This window comes from Acomys minous (genome assembly GCF_964271855.1).
Source record: "Acomys minous genome assembly, chromosome: 3".
NCBI classification, from domain to species: Eukaryota; Metazoa; Chordata; class Mammalia; order Rodentia; family Muridae; genus Acomys; species Acomys minous.
In genome coordinates, this window is record NC_140485.1 from 85,895,954 (window position 1) to 85,918,036 (window position 22,083).

The following is a 22,083-nucleotide window of genomic DNA, read 5'->3' on the forward strand; positions in this document are numbered from 1 at the left end:
AGAGAGACAGACAGACAGACAGACAGACAGACAGACAGACAGAGACAGAGAGGCAGAGATAGAGATAGAGACAGAGAGAGCTACCTTATAAAATCAAACTAAATAGACAATAAAGTAGGGTATTAAAAACACACAGGCCTTCAATCCCAGCACTCTAAAAGCAGATGCAGGTGGATCTCTGTAAGTTCGAGGCCAGCCTGGTCTACAAAGACAGTCCAAGATAGCCAAGGCTACACAGAGAGAACTTGTCTCAAAAAAACAACCAACCAAACAGACAGGTTTGTTTGTAATAGGCATGGCTGTCTTGCAACTTTTGCTGTAGGCCAGACTGGCCTGGAAACAGAGATCGGTCTGCTTTTGCCTTTCCTGTTTGGGAATTTGGTTTTGTTTTCTTTTTATTATGTGCTCAAGAGTGGCCACACACTGACCACTCTCAGACACCAGATTCAGATGGATGGAAGTGTATGTGAACACTGGGAAAATAAAAAAACAAAAAACAAACAATCAAAGGAAAACAAAAACAAAAACAAAGCCAGGCGTGGGGGTGCATGCCTTTAATCCCAGCACTTGGAAGGCAGAGGGAAGTGGATCGCTGTAAGTTTGAGGGGAGCCTGGTCTACAAACTGAGTCCAGGACAGGACAGCCAAGGCTACACAGAGAAACCATGTCTTGAAAAAAAAACAGAAAAAAACAAAACAAAACAAACAAAACAAAAAAAAAAACAAAAAAAAAACCTGGCTGGTGAAGGACATATGAGGTGACAGATGGGTGTCCACGCCTGTCCTCTGATGACATCTGTTGGTAAGAGCATGACACACACAGACTTACAGGCCAGAAGAATGCCTAGTCCTTTCAAAGGAAAAGCAGAAGTTGAAGGTCATCCTTTGACCTTGTGTCAGAAAGGGTGGGTGAGGCCACTCAATGCTGCATGACTGAAACTCTTAGGTATGCTTATCTCTTAATTACCTTCCAGTTAAACCATGCTTCTCCTTGGAGGTGGAGGTGGAGCAGCCTCTATGGATGGCTGATGTGAAAGTCAGGCATTTTCAGGTTTCACAGGAAAACTCTCGTTTGTTTGTTGTTTGTTTGGCTTTTCACAGACAGGGTCACTCTCTTTACGTAGCCTTTATTGTCTCTGAATTCACTATTTAGGCCAGACTAGCCACCTGAATGCACAGTCTGTCTCCCTCTGACTCCCAATGGACATTCATAAGGCCCTATGGATATCACACCTTCTTTACACCCTGAACTCCAGACAGACACGTTATTTTAGACAGGGTTTCTCTCTATATGTTCTCTCTTTCTTCCCATTCACGCCCCCCCCCCCGTGTGTGTGTGTGTGTGTGTGTGTGTGTGTGTGTGTGTGTGTAGGCTACACAAAGAAATCAGCTCTCAAAGAAGCCAAAACTAACTAAATAAGTTTGCCTGGGATACAGGAAAAATTCCAGAGCAGTCAATTCTATTTGTGTTTTATGTTTTAATTACTGAAAATAAAATGATCAGTTTCTCAATTCATGGCTACTCTGCCTTAGGGTCTCTCTAACCATATGTCTCTTTCTTTATCTTTTTGCTTGTCTGTAAGCCCACATTTCATTACTTATTCTTTGTTAATGATTCATTAAATTTTATGTGCATTTTTTGTTGTCGTTGTTTTATTTTCTTGTTTTGTTTTTTCATGTAAGCATGTCTGTGAGAGGGTGTCAGAGTTCCTTGGAACTGGAGTTACAGACAGTTGTAAGCTGCCATGTAGATGCAAGGAAGTGAACCCACTTCTTCTGGAAGAGCTGGCATTGCTCTTAACTAACTGCTGAGGCATCTCTACAGACCTTCATTTCTTTGTCTTAAAACAAAACAAAACAAACAAAAACCCCACCACAAACAATAAAAACAAAACAAAACAACAACAATAAAAAAAACCCATATCATTATTTTTATCTAAAAGTGAGCACCACAGCGTCCGGATGATGGTGTATTTTTCTCATAAATTATACACTTTTCTGTGTGTCAGCACCTCAGCATTTAAACAAAAGAAAGCATTAAGAAAAATAAATGGTGGTGCATGCCATTACTCCCAGTGCTTGGGAGACAGAGTCTGGTGGGTCTCCGTGAGTTCCAGGACAGCCAGAGCTGTTGCACAGAGAAACCCTGTCTCGAAAACCATAAAAATAAAAAATAAAAATAAAAATGCCTCAGGAGTTAAGAGCACTGGCTGCTTTTGGAAAGGTATTGAGTTCAATTCCTAGCAGCCACATGGTGGCTCACAGCCACCTATAAGGAGACCTGTTGCCCTCTCCTGGCCTGCAGGTGGAGATGCAGGCAGAACACTGCACACTTAATCCAGAAATCAATCTAAAACAGAAAGAGAGAAAAACAAAACAAGCTGACCCAGCTGAGAGGGAGGTCTGGTGTTGCTCCTGTGGTCTCATTTTTATGAGAGCGAGATAGGGCTCAGTGGAAATCTGGAGTGTTACATGGGTAGATGGGCATCTCTATCTAGTATGTAAACTAGATAATGGATGGTTAAAGTTTAGATGTGCGATTTTTTTTTCCTTTTTTCTTTTTTGGCTTTTCGAGACAGGGTCTCTATGTGTTAGCCTTAGCTGTCTTGGACTCACTTTATAGACCAGGCTGGCCCTGAACTTACAGCGATCCACTTGCCTCTGCCTCCCGAGTGCTGGGATTAAAGTTATGCACCACCACACCTGGCAGATGTATGATTCTTTTAAGATTTATACACCCACTCATGTGTGAGCACACATATACATCTTTAAAGATAAATAACAAAACAACAGATTCTGTCTTTGTAACTACACTCATTGGAGCTTCTTTTGTTTCATCCAATAAATGTGTGTGTGTGTGTGTGTGTGTGTGTGTGTGTGTGTGTGTGTGTGTGATCCATTCCTTCTTTTGAGCCCATTTCTTTGCTGGCTACAAGCAGTTCTGGCCCAGAGAATCAAGCTTTGTACCCACCCTCAGAAAAATAAAAAAAATTAAATCTCAGCTGTGTGATCAGTCACCAGCTTTATCTATAAGCACTGCCTCAGTCTCCCGTGACATGCTGAGGTTGGTTATTGACCCCTCCCTTCTTCCTTCTTTCCTTCTTACATACCTCACTCCCACCACACCTTTCTTTCCTCTTCCAGAAATGGACTGCTTCCTGATGTCAGCTTAAGTCACTTCTAGGTCATGCTAGAGGGGAGTAGGAAGGACCTCAAACAATTTCATATAAATAGTACCCTGAACAAGAAGAACAGGCATTGGCTGCTCTGCCTTTTAGTCTCTGGTCTCCTGTTTACCTTTGGGCCTGTATGCAAACTGACACATTTCTTTCCCCTGTAAATTATATTCCAAAACAAATGAGTGCTTGTAGTGTTTTTTTTCTTTTTATTTAAAGGGTACTTTCTAGATCAGGGGGGAGAGCCTCCTCATAATTCCCCTCCCCCCACACCCGCACGTACCCCCTGCTCCACTCCCCCAACCCCCTCCCCTTGCTCCCTCCCCCTGTGTGAACTGTATTTAGGTCCCTGCCATCTAGAGGGATGGTAAACACAGAGAACAGAGAAGACATGGGAAAGATCACTTTGGATGAATTTCTTTTCTATGTGGCTGTGCCTCAGAATTCAAATGAAAGAGAGCATGAAGACAAAGCAAATGGGCCTGGAGAGATGGACCAGTGGTGAAGAGCATTGTCTGCTTTTCCAAAGGATCTGGGTTGGATTCCCAACACCTACTTGGCAGCTCACACCTGTCTGTACCTCCACTACCAAGGGATCTAACACATTCATACTGACTAATGCACATTAAAAAAAAAAAGGCCACGTGGTGGTGGCACACACCTTTAATCCCAGCACTTGGGAGGCAGAGAGGCAGGTGGATTGCTGTGAGTTCTAGGCCAGTCTGTTCTACAAAAGCAAGTCCAGGACAGTTTTGAAAAACCAAAAACCAAAACCAAAATCAAAACAAAACACACACACATACACACAAAACAAAAAAAAAGAAAAAGAAAAAATAAAAAAGAAAGGCAAATAAAATGAAAAGAACCATCTTAGAGGTATGATGCTGCTCCTTGGTCTAATTTTTTTGTTCTGTGTGGTTTTTGTTTTAGTTCTTGGAGACAGAGTTTCTCTTTGTAGCCTTGGCTGACCTGGACTTGCTGTGTAGACAAGGCTGGCCTCAAACTCACAGGGATCCACCTGTCTTTGCCTCCTGAGTGCTGGGATTAAAGAAAGGCATGTGCTACCACTGCCTGGCTACTGAAATATTCTGAACTAGTTTTTTTCCCTGTCATTATTATTATTTTAAAAGTTTATTTTCAATTAAAATATTTATTCATTATTATGTATACAGTGCTCCATCTGCCTGCATGTATGCCTGCATACCAGAGGAGGACATTAGATCAAATTATAGATGGCTGTGAGCCACCGTGTGCTCACTGGGAACGCAACTCAGGACCTCTGGAGGAGCAATCAGTGCTCTTAACCTCTGAACCACCTCTCCAGCCCTTAATTTTTGTTTTTTGTTTTAAGACATCGAGTTAAGCCTTTATGTGGTTTGTCTTTTCATGGAGCTAGGGAACTGTGTATATCAGCAGAGACTTCCCTATAATTCTGCACATGCAAATTGGGTTTAAGTTCTGAAACCAGAACTTAAAGAAGCCAGGTCTGTGTGGTCCTGTATGCCTTTAATACCATCATTCTGAAGACAGAGGCAGGTGAAACTCTGTGAGCTGGTGGCAGGCCTCATCTAGTTAGTGATTTCCATGGTTACATGAGGTACAGAGACTACACTAAATAAAGGACTAGTTTATCTTTTATAAATAGCTGAGTATATAATTAAATATTTACTTGGAAAAACCAAACACAGAAATCTGCCTGCCTCTGCTGTGATTAAATGAGGAAGCTATAATGCTTGCCCTCCATTTGTCTTTTTGTTAGTGTATCATCTATCTACTTACGTACTTATTTATTTACTTAATTATCTCAGATTTTTGGAGATAGACTATCTCTCTACTCATGGCTGTCTTTGCAACTGATGTGTAGATAGTCTTAGGTTGGAATCCACAGGACTACCTAGAAACTTTCTTGGAGCTAAAGAGATGAAAGGACCAGCACAGTGGCACAAGCCATTCATTCCAGCACTTGGGAGGCATATGTACATGGATCTCTCTGAGTTTGAGGCCACTTTGGTCTAAAAACAGAGTTCCAGGACAGCCAAGGCTACCCAGAGAAATCCTGTCTGGAAAAATCAATATAAATAAAAAATAAATAAAAGAAATTAAAGGAGGCATGGCCTGGTAGTGCACACCAGGACAATTAATTATATTTGTTTTATTTTAGATTTTTTTCTTATGACTAATAAAATGAATATTTTAAATTATAATTCATTGCTGCCACTATGCTTGGCTTTTCCCTCCCTCCCTCCCTTCCTTCCTTCCTTCCTTCCTTCCTTTCTTCTTCTTCTTCTAATATTTTTATTAATTAAAAAATTTTTTTAAAGACAGGAAGTTAAAGCCGGACGTGGTGGCACACGCCTTTAATTCTAGCACTCGGGAGGCAGAGGCAGGTGGATCACTGTGAGTTCGAGGCCAGCCTGGTCTACATAGTGAGTCCAGGATGGCCAAGGCTACACAGAGAAACCCTGTCTCGAAAAAACCAAAAAAAAAAAAAAAAAAAAAAAAAGACAGGGAGTTAAACATTTGTTGTTTTTTCTTTTCAGGCAGGGAGGGTACTGTGAAGATTACAAGAACTTCCTCAGAATTCCCACACATGCAAATTGGGTTTAAGTTCTGGTCCTCCAGAGTAAAGGACCATGAAAATTATGTCACATGACTGCTACCATATTGGTGAAGTAAGCCACCATGGTATCTGCCCTCCACAAGGTGGCTTCATTTTGGTGAACATAGTCAGAGATTTTGACTTTAAACGAAACATATAGTAAAGTGACAGTGCTATGGGTTCAAGATTAGCCACATACTGACCACTAGAACCCCAGACTTAGATCAATGGAAGTTAAAGAAATAAAAAGAGACCCAGTGTGATCACACACACACCTTATCCCATCACTCAGTAGACAGAAGTAGTTAGAACTCTGTGCATTGGAGGGAGGTCGGATCTGGAGAGAGGTAGTGAGTGATTTCCAATGACTCTTATCCTAACTACTATCTGTTTATCTATCTATCTATCTATCTATCTATCTATCTATCTATCTATCCATAGATTAGGGAGTCCAAAGCTCTGTGCTGCATTAACTTTTGATATGCTGGCCCATGTCTGGAAATAAGCAGATTGTGTGTGGGTTGCTCATGTGTCTTTTAGCATATTTGTGTTTTGGTTTGCTGGATTTTTTGTTTTTGTTTGTTTGTTTAGGTTTATCAAGACAGGGTATCTCTGTGTAGCCTTGGCCATCCCAGACTCAGTCTGTAGACCAGGCTGGCCTCCAACTCACAGTGATCTATCTCCAGAGTGTTGCAATTCAAGGCACACATTTGATTTTTATTTCATTTTTAAATTTGCTTTAATTTTATCTGGTAGCAAGCAAGGCCCATGGATTGTTCCACATCCCTTATCCTCAGGGCTCCAGAAGCATGAGCGGAAGGGGAAGCCCTAACCTAGGGTGCTTCAAAAGCCTTGGGCTCCATTTCTGTCTGTAATGAACAGACTTTGGTGTGCTGGCCCATGCCTGAACACTCAGTAGCAAGTAGGAGTCATCCTGGTCAAAAAGAGACACCCACCCCCACCCCCACAAATGGAGAGAGAGAGTTAGAGAGAGAGAGAGAGAGAGAGAGAGAGAGAGAGAGAGAGAGAGAGAGAGAGAGAGAGAGAGAGAATTTCTGACCAAAGTGCAAAGGTGTAAAACAAATCGCCATGAAAGCATATTCCTGCAAATAATATGAAAACGAGAGTTTCAATCATTCTACTGGTGTTTTAATTTGCTCTAATGTTGTATATAGTCTGAGAAGAGAGGTTGCTTGGGGATGGACCAGCAGCAGCAGACCCCTATGGTGAAGTGTTTTGAAAAAAGACTCAAAGGGCGATGTGGATGTGATCTTGCTGCCTCCCTCCCCCACACCGAGTTTAGATGCCACCTTCCCCTAACTGTGCCGGTCCCTGACTCCACTACCCAATTCGTCAGTCACGTCCCTTTTCTCTCTTTTCCTTGGGCCTTCCTCTTAGATAAGGATTTGGCTGTTTTCACAGCTCTCTGTCCTACTTTGGTTTTCACAGCCTGAGGGAACAGCCTGAGTTCAGGCCCCGTTCACTCTGTTCGTGTGGGACAACGTCCAGTATTAGTTCGTTCCACTGCAGAGAGGTGGTGGGTACCTTGCTCAGTGGTGCGAGCGTGTCCCTCAGAGCAAGGAAGCACCATCCGTGGTCACACCAGGAGTCTGTGCTTTCATGGGGTGCATGAGCGATCTGTGTTGGGTTCCCTGGATGATTCGGATGGACACCTAGCAGTGACAGTGTTGTCAGGCGACACCTAGCAGTGACAGTGTTCTGCAAAGCTCCTGGTTCCCGGTTGGCGAGGAGGACTGCAAAGTGCCCATGTGATGGGGCCACTGTGACAGGAGTCGCGGCAGAGCGGGAGGGTGCATCCCGGAGGTGGCGTCATGTTTGAGAACGGTGTGAAGTGTAGGTTCTTATACCCTGAGAGCCACCAGGCCTGGGTGTCACTTGCACCATCTGGAACCAATTGGTGACGGGGAGAGTGGCAGCTTGAGCAGGTCGATCAGAGAGTTCTTAGGTGTCTGAACCAGGTAGACCCAGGCTTGTTGGAGACTCTGGGTCCCAAGCGCTCCCAAGCCCGAGAGGACGCGGTGTCCTGGGCCACACAGCCGACCTGTCTCGGCTCAGAGCCTCCCCTCCCCAACCCCACTCCCCCCCCCGTTTTTTCACTCTTGACAGGCCTCAATGTAGGGCTGAAATCTGGGTCCCAAGCCCGAGAGGACACGGTGTCTGCCGCCACCGATGCCTAGAAGTATTGTGCCTTCAAAAACTTACTATTTTTACACGTTTTCTGACCAAAGAAGCAACTTCCAAACATGAGTGGTGCATTTGTTCAATTTTGTTAGAAACGGGATTTTTGCTGGGGGGGGGCGGAATCCATAGAGTACACTACTTTTGCCTACCCACGCTATTGTACTGGAGTTACTGAAATTACTGTTTCTCTCACTTTTTAGTGGTTAGGGAGCTTAGTTCTAGTGATAGAAGCTCACATTGGTGTGTATTGAGTGAATTCAGTTTTTCACAGACTTTGCCTTGAAAAACATATGACATAGTGTGTTTCTTGCTGAAACACATACATGCGTAGAAATATTTTGTCTTCAATAATTGACTGTTTTTACATGTTTTCTGACCAAAGAAGCAACTTCCTAACATGAGCGATAATCTTTTTTTCAATTTTGTTAGAAATGGATTTTTGCCTTACGTTTGCCTATCCACCCACTTGTACCCATCTTAGTGGAATCACTGTTTCTCTCACTTTATAGTGGTCTGGGAGCCCTGTTTTAGTGAGAGAAGCTCACATGGGTGTGTTTTGAGTGTATTTGGTTGTTCACAGAAATAGTGACTTGACCTTGAAAAACATGCATTATAGTGTGTTTCTTTCTGAAGCACACCAATGTGCAGAGGTACTGTGCCTTTAAAAACTGACTGCTTTTACTGCGATGTATTTTTTTCAATTTTATTAGAAAGAGGATTTTTGCCTCAGGCGGATGCCTTACAGTACAATAGTTTGTCTATCCACATTGTTGTACAGGACATAGTGAAATCACTGTTTCTCTCACTTTTTAGTGGCCAGGGAGCTTAGTATTAGCTTAGTATTAGGCAAAAAACATGTGTCTAATGAAATTGAATGAAAGTATTTCCTAGGTCTGTAACTTGTTCTTTGGTTAGTAAACGTGGAAAAAGTCATTTTTGAAGGCACAGGACTTCTACACATGTGTTTGTTTCAGGAAGAAACAACACTGTAATGCATATTTCTGAAAGCAACCTCCCTGTTTCTATGGAAAACTGAATACACTGAACAAACAAATGTGTGAGCTTCTGCCACCAAATCTAAGGTCTCTGCTCCCTGAAAAGTGATAGAAATGCTCATTTCACTAAGCACAATCACTTATTCAGAACTTGTACAACTGTATTGATAGACAAACGTGGTGTACTCTAACCAAAAAAAAAAATCTGTTTCTAACAAAATTGAGCAAAGTCATCTCAGAAGTTTGTAACTTGTTTCCTTGGTTAGAAAATATGGAAAAACTGTCAGTTTTGAAAGCACCGTACTTCTACACATGTGTTTGTTGCAGGAAGAAACAACACTGTAATGTATGTTTCTGAAAGCAAAGTCGGTTTCTAGGGAAAACTGAACGCACTGAACAAACAATACTGTGAGCCTCTGTCACTAAAACTAAGGTCCTGGCTCCCTGAAAAGTGAGAGAAATGCTGATTTCAATAAACCCAGTCACACACTCAAAACCTGTACAACTAGGGGCCTGGAGAGATAGCTCAGAGGTTAAGGGCACTACCTGCTCTTCCAAAGGTCCTGACTTCAGTCCCCAGCAACCACATGGTGGCTCACAACCATGTATAATGAGATCTGGTGCCCTCTTCTGGTGTGCAAGTGTACATGCAAGTAGAACACTATATACATCTTTACAATACAATAAATCTTTTAAAAAAAAACCTGTACAACTGCTTTGAAAGGCAAAATTAGTGGACTCTAAAGCATCACTCCTTAGGCAAAAAACCCATGCTTAATGCAATTGAACAAATACACCTCAGAGATATGCAACCTCTTTCGTTGGTTAGAAAACATGGAAAAACTGTCATTTTTAAAAGTACAGTACTTCTACACATGTGTTTGTTGCAGGAAAAAATAGTACTCTAACGCATGTTTCTGAAATCAAAGTCACATTTTCTAAGGAAAACTGAACAAACACTGGTTTGAACTTCTGTGACTAAAACTGAATACAGTCAAAACACACCTGTGTAAGCTTCTCTCACTAAAACTAAGCTCCCTGACTAGAAGAAACACACAGTAACACATATTTTTCAAAGCAAAGTCACTATTTCTGTGAAAAATGAATACACCCAAAATACACCCGTGTGAGCTTCTCTCACAAAAATTAAGCTCCCTGACCATTAAATAGTGAAACAGCTTTTTCACTAAGTCCAGTACAACTGCCTGGATAGGTAAATGTAGTGTTCTCTAAGTCATTCCCCCTGAGGCAAAGTTCCAGGTTCTAATGAAATTGAGCAAATGCATCGCTCATGTTAGGAAGTTGCTTCTTTGGTCGGAAAACATGTACAGTCAATTTTTGAAGGCACAGTACTTCTACGCATAGGTGTCTTTCCAGAAGAAACACACTGTAATGCATGTTTTTCAAGGCAAAGCCACTATTTCTGTGAAAAACTGAATACACTCAACACACCAGCATGAGCTTCTGCTCTAAAACTAAAAAGTGAAAGAAACAGTGATTTCACTAAGTCTAGTACAAGTGCATGGATAGCCAAAAGTACTGTACTCTAAGGCATCCCCCCACTGAGGCAAAAATCCTGTTTCTAATGAAATTGAAAAAGTGCAGCACTCACATTAAGAAGTTGCTTCTTCAGCTGGCGTGGTGGCACATGCCTGTAATCCCAGCACTTGGGAGGCAGAGGCAGGTAGATCACTGTGCGTTTGAGGCCAGCCTGGTCTACAAAGTGAGTCCAGGACAGCCAAGGCTACACAGAGAAACCCTGTTTCAAAAAAAAAAAGAAGTTGCTTCTTCAGTCAAAAACATGTAAAAACACTCACTTTTTGAAGGCACAGCACTTCCAAGCATGGGCATGTTTCAGGAAATAACACTCTGTAATGCATGTTTTTCAAGGCAAAGTCACCATTTCTGTGAAAAATTGAATACACTCAAAACACATCCATGCCAGCTTCTAACACTAAAATTAAGCTCCCTGACCACTAAAAAGTGAGAGAAACAGGCATTTCACTAAGTCCACTACAAATGTATTGATAGACAAAAGTAGTGAAAAACCCCCGAAGGGAGACCCTCACTCAAGCCTCGGGATAGTGCGCACCCAAAGACACACAAACGACCGTCTTGCTGTAAACACATGAGGCAGTTTATTGGCGGAGCTCCAGGTTGACACGTATCTCACGCAGGAGACAGAGGGGTCGACCCAGAAGCCCAGGGGTTAGGGGTTTATATGGGCAAGGGACGGGGAGAGTGGGAAGTTTTGGCGCGGCCACACGCAATTGGTTGTTTCAAACATTTGAACATCAACAAATTGTGTAGGCAGATCTGGGGTAAGCTCAGACTTAATCACATGGGAACAGTCCTTGGTTCCTGTTTTTCTTGGAGCCCGAGGGTAGATGTTTATCTGAGTTAACAACACATCTGGTTAAACTCAAACCTGGAACATTGTATGTGGGCCCCTGGGGGGGGGGATTAAGCAGACACCATAAGATCGGATGAGAGGTGTTGGCTCATTACTCACTCGACCATGTCCGGTACTTGTTTCTCTCAGAAATTTGTCCTTGTGTATCCTCCCTATCTTTTATGGCCAGCCAGTCCCTGGAACACTCAATAGGCCTTTGTCTCCTAGCTCCACATTCTTTGTGACTTATCATCTGGGAACTTGGGCTAGCATACCTGTCGACCTGCACTTATGAGTTAGAGAGCTCTGCTGTTTTGGTTGCTTTAATGCTAATTAAAAATTTTCCCTTTCAGTAGTGTATTCTAAGGTATCGTACCTGAAGCAAAAATCACGTTTCTAATGAAATTGAACCAATGCATCGCTCACATTAGGAAGCTGCTTCTTTCGTCAGAAAATGTGTACAGTCAGTTTTTGAAGGTACAGGACTTCTATGCATGGGTGTGTTTCAGGAAGAAACACTTTGTAATGCATGTTTTTCAAGGCAATGTCACTATTTCTGTGAAAAACTGAATACACTCAAAACACACCAGCGTGAGCTTCTGCTCTAAAACTATGCTCCCTGACCACTAAAAAGTGAGTGAAACAATGATTTCACTAAGTCCAGTAGAACTGCATGGATAGGCAAAAATAGTGTACTCTAAGGTATCCCCCCTGAGGCAAAAATCCTGTTTCTAATGAAATTGAAAAAGTGCAGCACTCACATTAGGAAGTTGCTTCTTCAGTCAAAAACGTGTAAAAACACTCACTTTTTGAAGGCACAGTACTTCTGTGCATGGGTGTGTGTGGAGAGCCATGCTAAATTCTGCCATGTCAGAAATCCCATGTTTAGGCTGCATGCTGTGACTTTCCATTTGCTGAGCTTTGCTGGAAGAGGCCTTTGTGTTCCAAGGTATCCCTGAACTATTTACCGTTGAAAGAGGTAGGGAAGTCCCTACTGAGAGATACCTGGAGGATTAAGGAATTCCTTACAGAGAGCTACTCAGAAGATTAAGGAAGTTCCTACAGAGAGCTTCTCAGGCTATTGTGTTCTTCTTGCCTGGGACCTAGGGAGAGAGGTATCAGAATAGATGCTATTAACCTTGCTATAAAAATCTTATTTGTCAGCATTAAAGAGAGTCTTGATTGGAACTTTCCATACTGACACATTATTTCTTGTGTCTCTCTACCCCAATTTCAATCCACACTCCCTCTTTCAGGTGAACCCTGGTTTGATTCATCCCAAGAGCCAGGATGCATCATTTGGTGCCTGATGAGGGGCTGAAAACAAGGGATTAAGGTGAGGGACACTGCATAGAAAGATGAGTGAAAGACAAGTATATCGTTTGCCCACTTTGCAGAGAAATGGCAAGGTAAGCAATGCAAATATGAGACAGAGCAATAGTAAAGATTTATTCAGAGAGACGTTGGAAAAAAAGCTTCAAACATGAGTAATAAGGGTAAATAAAGGCCAGTTGGATGAATTTTTAGATTTTGTCAGTGAAGTATGTCCATGATTTCTTGAGGAAGAAGTGGTTAATTTAAAAACTTAGGATAAAGTTTGTAAAAGATTGCAGGGTCACTATGTTACTAATGGATCTGAACAGACATCTGCCATGTTTTTTCCCTTTTGATTTAGATCAGGGACATTCTTGATCCCCAACATGAGAGTGACAAAATGAGAGATTTATTATCACAAGCTGAAGATGTCTTAGAAGGAGATATAAGGGAATCCAGTATTAGTGATAAGGAAGATCTAGAAAGGGAAACTGCTTGCTCTCAAGAGCATGACTGGCAGCCTCTGCTTACAGCACCCACAGAGCAACAGGATCCCATTAAAAAACTTTGGGGACAAGTTCAGGTCCTGGAGGAAGAATTTAGCTTAGCTAAGAGACAGAAACAATTAGAAAGAGAATTAGAAAGAATAAGGATTGATGATGATGTTGAGAAAAGTCATTGCAGACAGAGAAGGAAGGCTGCTAATCTAGTAAATAGCTTTCAGAGTATGTCCCCATTAGAGACTGGAATGTCAAGAGCTAGAAACACAGGAAAAGAGATGAGAAGTGAGCTCACTTCGTTGGTTGCAGGATTGCTATATTTTCAGGGCAGCTGAGTCAAACAGTATGCCCCTATAGAATGGAAACAACTCAAAGAATTAAAGACTGCTTATGCTCAGTATGGACCCACTGCTCCATTTTTCATAGCAATGGTTGATGCACTAATGAATGCCAACCTTCCCTCTGCTGATTGGCATACCTTATGCAAAACATGTTTAGATGGAGGAGATTATTTGTTGTGGAAAGCAAAATTCATGGATGCTATAAAAAAGACTGCAGAGCTTAATGCTCAAGCAGGGAATCCTCAATGGAATGTTAACTTGTTAGATGGAGAAGGGCCATTTGAAGGTAATGCCAATCAAGCTAATTACCCTCCTGGAATATGTGCACAAGTCACCAAGGCTGCTCAAGGAGCATGGAAGAAACTACCTAGCAAGGGAAATCTGAGCATTAGCTTATCTAGTATTAAGCAAGGACTGGATGAAAAATTTCAGGAGTCTGTAGATAAATTACGTAAAGCAACAGAGAGAGAGTTTTTGGTAATCCTTTAAGTGCAATTCCTTTTGAAAAACAATTAGCCTTTGAAAATGCCAATGCTCTTTGTTATACTGCAGTTAGGCCCTACAAAAAAATAAAGCAGATTTGACAGAATATATTAAATTGTGTGCTGATATCAAGAATTGGCCAAAGCTGCAGCTTTTCAAGGAGTAATAGTACAATATACCTCGCTAAGCAGGTGAAAGGAAGGCAGGGATGGTTTGGATGTGGTCAGCAAGGACATCAAGTTAAGAATTGTCCACAAAGGCTCAAAGACCATAGCAAAGAGAGCAATAAAACTGCCTCTGGAGCTTGCCCTCACTGCAGGCAGGGTAAACATTGGGCTAATGAATGCAGATCCCAGCTGTAGGACAGTCCCTGCCTAAGAAAACGGGAATTGAGGCCAGCCCCAGGCCCTGGAAAGCCCGAGACAAGTTGTTGGGGCACTGAAATTCATTCCTCAGAATCTTACAAATCCATTTCACAACTATTCAGAGCAACACCAGGAAGTGCAGGATTGGAATTCAGTCCCTCAGCCTACACAATTTTAACTCCTAAGATGGGAATGCAAGCTTTACCTATTGGAGTTTGTGGGCTGATGGGACTAATTGTAGGTAGAAGCAGTAGTGTTATGAAAGGGTTACATGTAGCACCAAGAATTGTTGACTCTGTTTTTACTGGAGAAATAAAAATTATGGCTCACTTGCCCACTGACATTTCTGTGATTCAACCTAAACAGTGCATAGCCCAGTTAATGTTGATTGCTATGCCTCAGCTGATTAACAAAGCTATTGGGAGACACAGAGAAAATCAAGGAGTTGGACCCTCAGATGCTTATTGGGTGCACCCAATAGGTGGAGAATGCCCTCTATTAAAGATTTTTCTAAATGGAAAAGAATTTTGGGGTCTCTTGGACACAGGTGCAGATGTTAGTATTATTTCTGGATGGTACTGGCCTGCCCATTGGCCTAAGAAACCTACCATTATCAGTCTTAGGGGCATTGGTCAGTCGTAAAACCCTGAGCAGAGCGCTGATCTGATCACATGGAAAGATTTAGAAGGGAATCAGGGTACTTGCATGCCATACATCAAAGAAGACTTTCCAATAAATTTGTGGGGAAAAGACATCTGAGAACATATGGGAATTATGATGTGTAGCCCAAATAAGGTAGTTACATGACAGATGCTGCAACAAGAATATCTGCCAGGAAAAGGGTTAGGAAAGCATGAAACAGGTATTATTCCCCTTGCAATCAACCTATATGAATCAACTTTGCAACAGCAAAATAATATGGTACTATCACCTTGTTAAGAGAAGATGGTAAATGTTCCCATATAATAGGAACACCATACCAGAACACCATGGTAGGTGTAATTGAATGGCCAGGATAATATATCCTAGAGGCATATCATAATCTATATAGGTTATTAATTGCTGGGAGATAGCCTCTTCCACTAATGAGAAGTCTTTCCTAGCTTCAGCTGTAAGCTCTAGGCATGAATCTGGAGAGGAATCTCCTTGTATGATTTCAGATAAAGACTGCAAATCTCCAGTTGTTAATTTTAAATAAGATCTAAGCCAATTTATATCACCAAGCAACTTTTGAAAATAATTTAAAGTCTTTAAATGCTGGGATTAACGTTGTGCACTACCACGCCCTATTTAATTATTTCATCTCAATTCCAGTAAAATAATCTTAAAACATCTAAAAAAATTCATCAAGAAACAAGAAAATTCTAAATTCTAGGCAGCTAAGCACATGCCTAGGCTAGCTTAGAAAACTATCAGCCACCTAGTTCTACCTCTCCAACTGACCATGTGTCTGTAGCCATCTCTGCTCTGTAAGAGTCAAGCCCAAAGATAACTAGTAGCAGTGTCTATAAAATTATCTGGCCCAAGGACATTCCCGCCTTGTGTTTGTTTAGCTAGTTTGATCTAATCTGTAAACTCCCAGCTGTAAATGTCTAGTTCCAAGGACAAAACCTAGTTTATCTCTCATATTGAGAATCTGAAATTTTTTTGAGATATCTCTCAAGTAAAAATTAAGTAAATAAACAAGAAGACTATAAACACCTTGTAGCTAAGGAGTTTGGAATTAACTCCATTCCCTAGGCCAGTTTGAAGAACTTAGTTTCTTACAATAAAAATCAAGGAAGAAAATTCTAAGCTTTAGGCAATAAACTCTGTACCTTAGATTGTACTTCTCCAACCAGCCACATGTTCACAGCCACCCCTGTTCTCTAAGAGTTGAACTCCACAGGAAGCCAGGAGCAGTGCCTGTAAAATATTTTGGTGCATGGATGCTCCAGTCCTGGACTTATTCAAAACAGGCAGCCGGCTGTGCCTGGTTCCAGACCCTGCAAAGGGTAGGCCCACTGTTGGCCAGATCTGCAGAGGCAGTACTCTCACTGCCTTAAGGCCTGAGCATACTATCTTGAGCCGCACTGTTTTAAAAAATTGGCCAGCATGTAAAGCTTGGTCTTCTCTCAAAATATGGAAAAATGAAATAATACTTTGTTGGCTCAGTTTATTAACAATTAAACTTTATTATACAACCCAACTAACACACACAAGAAGGAAAAAAAAGTTAAAGGGACAGAAGATTAAAACCTCCTGGAATCCGTTCGGCAGGACGGGTCCTTAGGTGTCTCAGTCCCACGAGCTGGTCCGGTCCCTTCCTCTCTCCCCGAGCCTTCTCCTTCTCTCTTTTTACCTCTTCTTTTTCTCTCCCCCACCTTCCCAGTCATATGCAAAGGGCGGTCCCTTCTCCCTTCGAGGGTCAATTAGGAAAACAATAGCCACAGTGGGGTTCCTAGGTAGGCTTCCTGAATTCCAAGCCCAGGAAGGCTCCAAACAGTCTCTCACAAGGTATTCATGGTGTGCCCCAAGGGTAAAGCCCGCCAAGACTGCTTCCATCTGCAACAAAGCTTAATCTTTCCCACAATACTTAACCAATTAAACAGATTCAAAGACATAGACATAAAGCTTGACATGATGATCATAAAGCAACCAAACAGTCTGATAAGCAAGACAAGAAGAAGCTGTTTCAAAACCTTGACAATAAACAGCATATTTAGGGCCTAAGCTATCTTTAACTAAAGCCAACAAACAATATATATATATAAGAACATTTTTAGGTTTAAAAGCATAATATAGTGTTCCTGCAATTTTTCACCATATCTATTTCACATTTTTAAATTAACAACTTCTTCCTCAAGAAACCATGGACATACTTCATTGGCAAATCTAAAAATGTATCAAGTTCTTCATTATTTAACCTTGTTCCTCATGTTTGAAGCTTATTTTCCAATGTCTCTCTTTACTATTGCTCTGTCCCATGTTTTGCATTGCTCATCTTGCTGTCCGTTCCTCTGTGAAGCAGGCGACTTAAGGGGAAATGGTCCACTTGTCTAAATGGGTGACTTTGGGGGAAACGGTCCACTTGTCTATCACTCATCTTTCCATGGGAACCCTTCCACACAACATCCATCACTTAATTTCTTGCTTTATTTCCCCTGCTTGGGCCCCAAATGATGTGTCTCAGCCCATGGGACAAATCGAACCAGGGATCATCTGAAAGAAGGAATGGGGATTGAAGGTAGGGTACAGATACTCAGGAAATAATAAGTCACATCTGTAAATTTCTGATCAAGTCTCTCTTTAATGCAGGCAAGTAAGAACATATATAGCAAGGTCAAAATGATCTATTCAAATCCCACTCTCCCTAGCACCTAGGCATGAATACAGGGGCCTGAGTAGCTCTCTGTAAGAACTTCCTTAAACCTCTCGTGGTTCTATGTAGAAACTTCCCTATTTTTTCACATGTAAATAGTCCAAGGATAGCCTAAAACACAAGACCTACTCCAGCAAAGGTCGGACACTCAAAGGTCACAGGATTCAGCCTGAACACAGGATTTCTAACATGGTAGAGTTCAGCACAGCTTCCCACACATGACCACTAAAAAGTGAGAGAAACATTGATTTCACTAAGCACAGTCACTTACTCAGAACCAGCACTAGAGCACTGAAAGGCAAAAGTAGTGTACTCTAAGGCATAACTCCAGAGGAAAAAACTCATTTGTAATGTAATTGAAGAAATGCATTGATAATGTTAGTAAGTTGATTTTTTGGTCAGAAAAGCTGTAAAAAACAGTCAGTTTTTGAAGGCAAATTACTTCTACACATGGATGTGTTTCAGGAAGAAATACACTGTAACACCTGTTTTTAAAACCAAAGTCATTGTTTCTGTGAAAAACTGAATACACTCAAAACACACATGTGTGAGCTTCTCTCAGTAAAACTAAGCTCCCTGACCACTAAAAAGTGAGAGAAACAGTGATTTCACTAAACAGTCACTTTTACAGAACGAGTACAACTGCATTGACAGCCAAAAGGAATGTACTTTAAGTCATCACACCTGGGGAAGAAAACCCTTTCCTAACACAATTGAATAAATGCCTTGCTAATGTTAGTAAGTTACTTCTTTGGTCAGAAAATGTGCAAAAACAGTCAGTGTTTGAAGCCACAGCACTTCTACACATGGGTGTGTTTCAGGAGGAAATACACTGTAATGCATGTTTTTCAAAGCAAAGTCAATATTTCTATGAAAACTGAATGCTCCCAAAACACACATGTGTGAGCTTCTCTCACTAAAATTTAGCTCTGTGATCATAACCCTGACTCTACCCATTTGTCTTTCTGCTCCTTTGCAAATCTACTCTTCAGTTGCTTGGCCCCTCTGCCTCTCTGCTCTTGTGAAACTCTACTCTGCTGCTAGGCCCGTCTGCCCCTCTGCTCCTATGCAACTCTACTCCTCTGCCCCTCTGCTCCTATGGAACTCTACTGCTCTGTTGCTTGGCCCGTTTGCCCTTCTGCTCTAGGCAAATCTACTCCTATGCTGCATGGCCCCTCTGCCCCTTGGCTCCTATGCAAATCTACTCCTTGGCTGCTCAGCCCCTCTGCCCACCTTCTCCTATTCAACTCTACTCATTTGTTTTGGGCCCCCTCAGCCCTTCTGCTCCTACGCAACTCTAATCCTGTGCTTTTTTTTTTGCCTCTCTGCCCCTCTGATCCATCACAACCCTAGTCCTCTGCTGCTTGGCCCCTCTGCCCTTCTGTTCCTATGCAACTCTATTCCTCTTCTCTTTGGCCCATCTGGTCCTCTGTCCTATGCAACTCCATTCCTCTGCTACTAGGCCTTGCTGACCCCCGCTCCTATGCAATTCTACTCCTCTGCTTCTCAGCCCCTCAGCCATTCTGACCTTATGCAACTCTCCTCCTCTCCTGCTCAGCCTCTCTGCCTCTGCTCCTATGAAACTACTCTTCTGCTCCTCATCCCCTCTGCTCCTCTGCTAATATGCATATCTATTGCTCTGTTACTCAGCCCCTCAGCTCCTGTGCACCTCTACTCCTCTGCTGCTTGGTCCCTCTGACCCTCTGCTGTTTTGTAACTCTACTCCTCTGATGCTCAGACCCTCTGTACCTATGCTCCTATGCAAATCTACTCCTCTGCCTCTCTGCTCCTATGCAACTTTACTCCTCTGCTGCTCAGCCCTTCTTCCCCTCTGCTCCTATGCAACTCTGCTCCTATGCAACTCTACGCCTCTGCTGCCCAGCCCCTCTGTCCCTCTGCTCGTATGCCAAGGAGAGAAGAATTGAAGCATATCTGAGTAATTGGTACTGAGGATAATGGAGTAAAAAACAAGGGAAGGGTAATATCCTCGTTCACTGGCTTCATACAGTCCAATCTGTCAGCCTACTATGCTGTCATGAAGGACTTTCATGACTCCTGTTTCTGCAGAAACATGAGTCTCACTGAATTTTTCACCTCAAGGCGTAGTTACATGGTCATTCATGGTCTAAGAAAAACAGATAAAACTCTTAGGAAGCATCTCTCAATAAACATCTTATCTTTCCTCCATTCTTCTTATGGGAGGTGGTAAGCTCCTCTGTGCCAATGAGAAGAGACCCTTTAGTCAGTTGTCATATGGAAGATGTTGTAGCAGAGAGAGTGAAGAGAAACTGGTGATTGAGGAAGGAGTATCAAGAGGGGGAAGAAAGACCTGTGGTTTCCTGTCCTTGGTATTCACTGAGTGTCAGTATATTGAGTCATTATTTCAATAGATTGTTCTAAACATTTGTCTGGCTCTTATTGTTCATCATCTGGTCATGCCAACCCCCATGATTCCTCTTCCAGGTAAGGTCTTATTGTTTTTAAACTTCCTGCATCCAGGATTTAAACAATGTCAAGCAGTGTGGGCTAGTGATGGAGCATTATCTGGGTATCAAACCTAAATTAGTTACAATGAGTGACTAGTCCTCTGCTGCTTTGCGCCTCTACCCTTCTGCTCCTATGCAACTCTACTCCTTTTCTCTTTGGCCCATGAAAGGGAGGGCCTGGTGCCTAAGCCCACTCTGTCAATATCGAACAGATCCTACATCAGGTAGTGAGGATTAAGAAATAATGAAAGAACATAAATAAGAAACTGAGTCAAGAAAAAAAAACAAAGGGTAGATTTAAGAGGGCTTTCAGTCAATACCACAGCAGCCTTGATATTGAACTCATAGTCTCAAGCATGGGAAGCAAGTGCTTTTCCCATCTCTCTATCATCTCATGGTCTGCTTATTTGGGTGCTGGAAAAGGCAACTCTCAGACCAGAGACCACCATGTACTCTTTCTGAAAGGCTGAAGACCTTGACTGTATACTTTGCAGAACATGTCATTTAATCATGCTCTCAGCAATTCATGTGATTATTTTGCTTGATCAGAGAGCATGAAAGCAGTGCCTAAGGACAGAGCCTTTACAACTGGCTCCCAACAACCTGATCTCTGAGAAACCAGGAGAGAAAGGACCCAGGACTGTTTGGTCTCAGAGCTATGTCTCAGTAATTCCTGCCTTACTTTTTGTGATTCAAAGTGCTTTCATAACAAATGCAAATTTAGTAGATATAGGACATTAAAAAGTTATATTTATTCTGTGTATGTGAGTGTTCATGTGTATTGATAAAGCAGATGCTCTTACAAGTATTCACACATGTGTACACAGGGCAGTGAAGAATGGAGCTCAATGTATTATTCTCCACTGTACATCTTGAATGAGGGACTTCCACTTAAAAATAGAACATATCTTTTGAGCTGTTGTTTTTAACTTTCATTCTTTAGTGTCTTCCAAGTGCTGAAATAAAAGATAGGTTACAAATCTGCATCAATATGGGTGATGGAGATTGGACCTCAGTTCCTCACAATTGCATGGCAAGTGCTTTACCCACTAAGCCATTTCCCGTCCACGCTGATGGGTTTGGTTTGACCCCCTGTCACTCCTGTCTAACCCACCTTCTTCTCCTTTACCCCTGTGCATGGACAGCTTTGCTTTCACTCCTACCTGGTTGATCCTGCCAGCAGCATAGGCTTGTCTCAAAGATTAAGCCATGCATGTCTAAGTACACACTGCTGGTAGAGTGAAACTGCGAATGACTCTTTAAACCAGTTATGATTTCTTTGGTCACTCACTCTCCCACCCTTCCTTCTCTCCACCCTTGCCCCTCCCCTACTCCTCCTTCCCTCTGCCCTTGCCCTTCCCCCACCACTCCTTCTGTCCAGACTCATCCCTCCCTCACCCCTCTTTCTCTCTGCAAGCGAGCAGAGAAAACAGCCATCAAGTTGGGACCCAGAAAACAAGCATACATGGCACAAATACTTACAGCAGAGAGAACTGAGTCTAGAACACACAGTCAGCTCACAGCCACAATGCTTCCCATCCAGATAATAAAGTACTCCATTCAACACAGAAGGAGAAAGTGAATTCATTGCTTTATGTGAACAAGTTGAAATTTTAGGGAATACAATGCTTCCCAACGTATAATTAATAAATATACATAATAATAAACATATTCATAATAATGAATAAATAAATAAATAAAGTAGATAGCTCCTGGAAGAGAAGAATGAAAAAGAAAAAAGAAGAAAAAGGGTTCTGGTGCCCTCCTCTGCCCTGCAGGTAGACAAATATAAATAAGTAAATAAGTAAATAAATAAATAGCTCCTGGACAGCTTCACAGAGGAAATCCTGTTCAGAGAAGAAAAAACAAA

At 42.0% G+C, this 22,083-nt stretch overlaps 1 pseudogene across 1 annotated transcript in view; it reads right to left on the reverse strand.

The window, feature by feature from the left end:
* The window catches only part of LOC311593814 (peptidyl-prolyl cis-trans isomerase A-like), a 13,285-nt pseudogene extending 2,463 nt beyond the window's left edge, over nt 1-10,822 (reverse strand). The window contains exons 1-2 of the transcript in view: nt 10,789-10,822; nt 7,222-7,555 (exon numbers count right to left, since the gene is read on the reverse strand). The product of the transcript in view is annotated as a peptidyl-prolyl cis-trans isomerase A-like (transcript). The remainder of the gene's footprint in view (nt 1-7,221; nt 7,556-10,788) is intronic.
* Between the last annotated feature and the right edge of the window lie 11,261 nt (nt 10,823-22,083).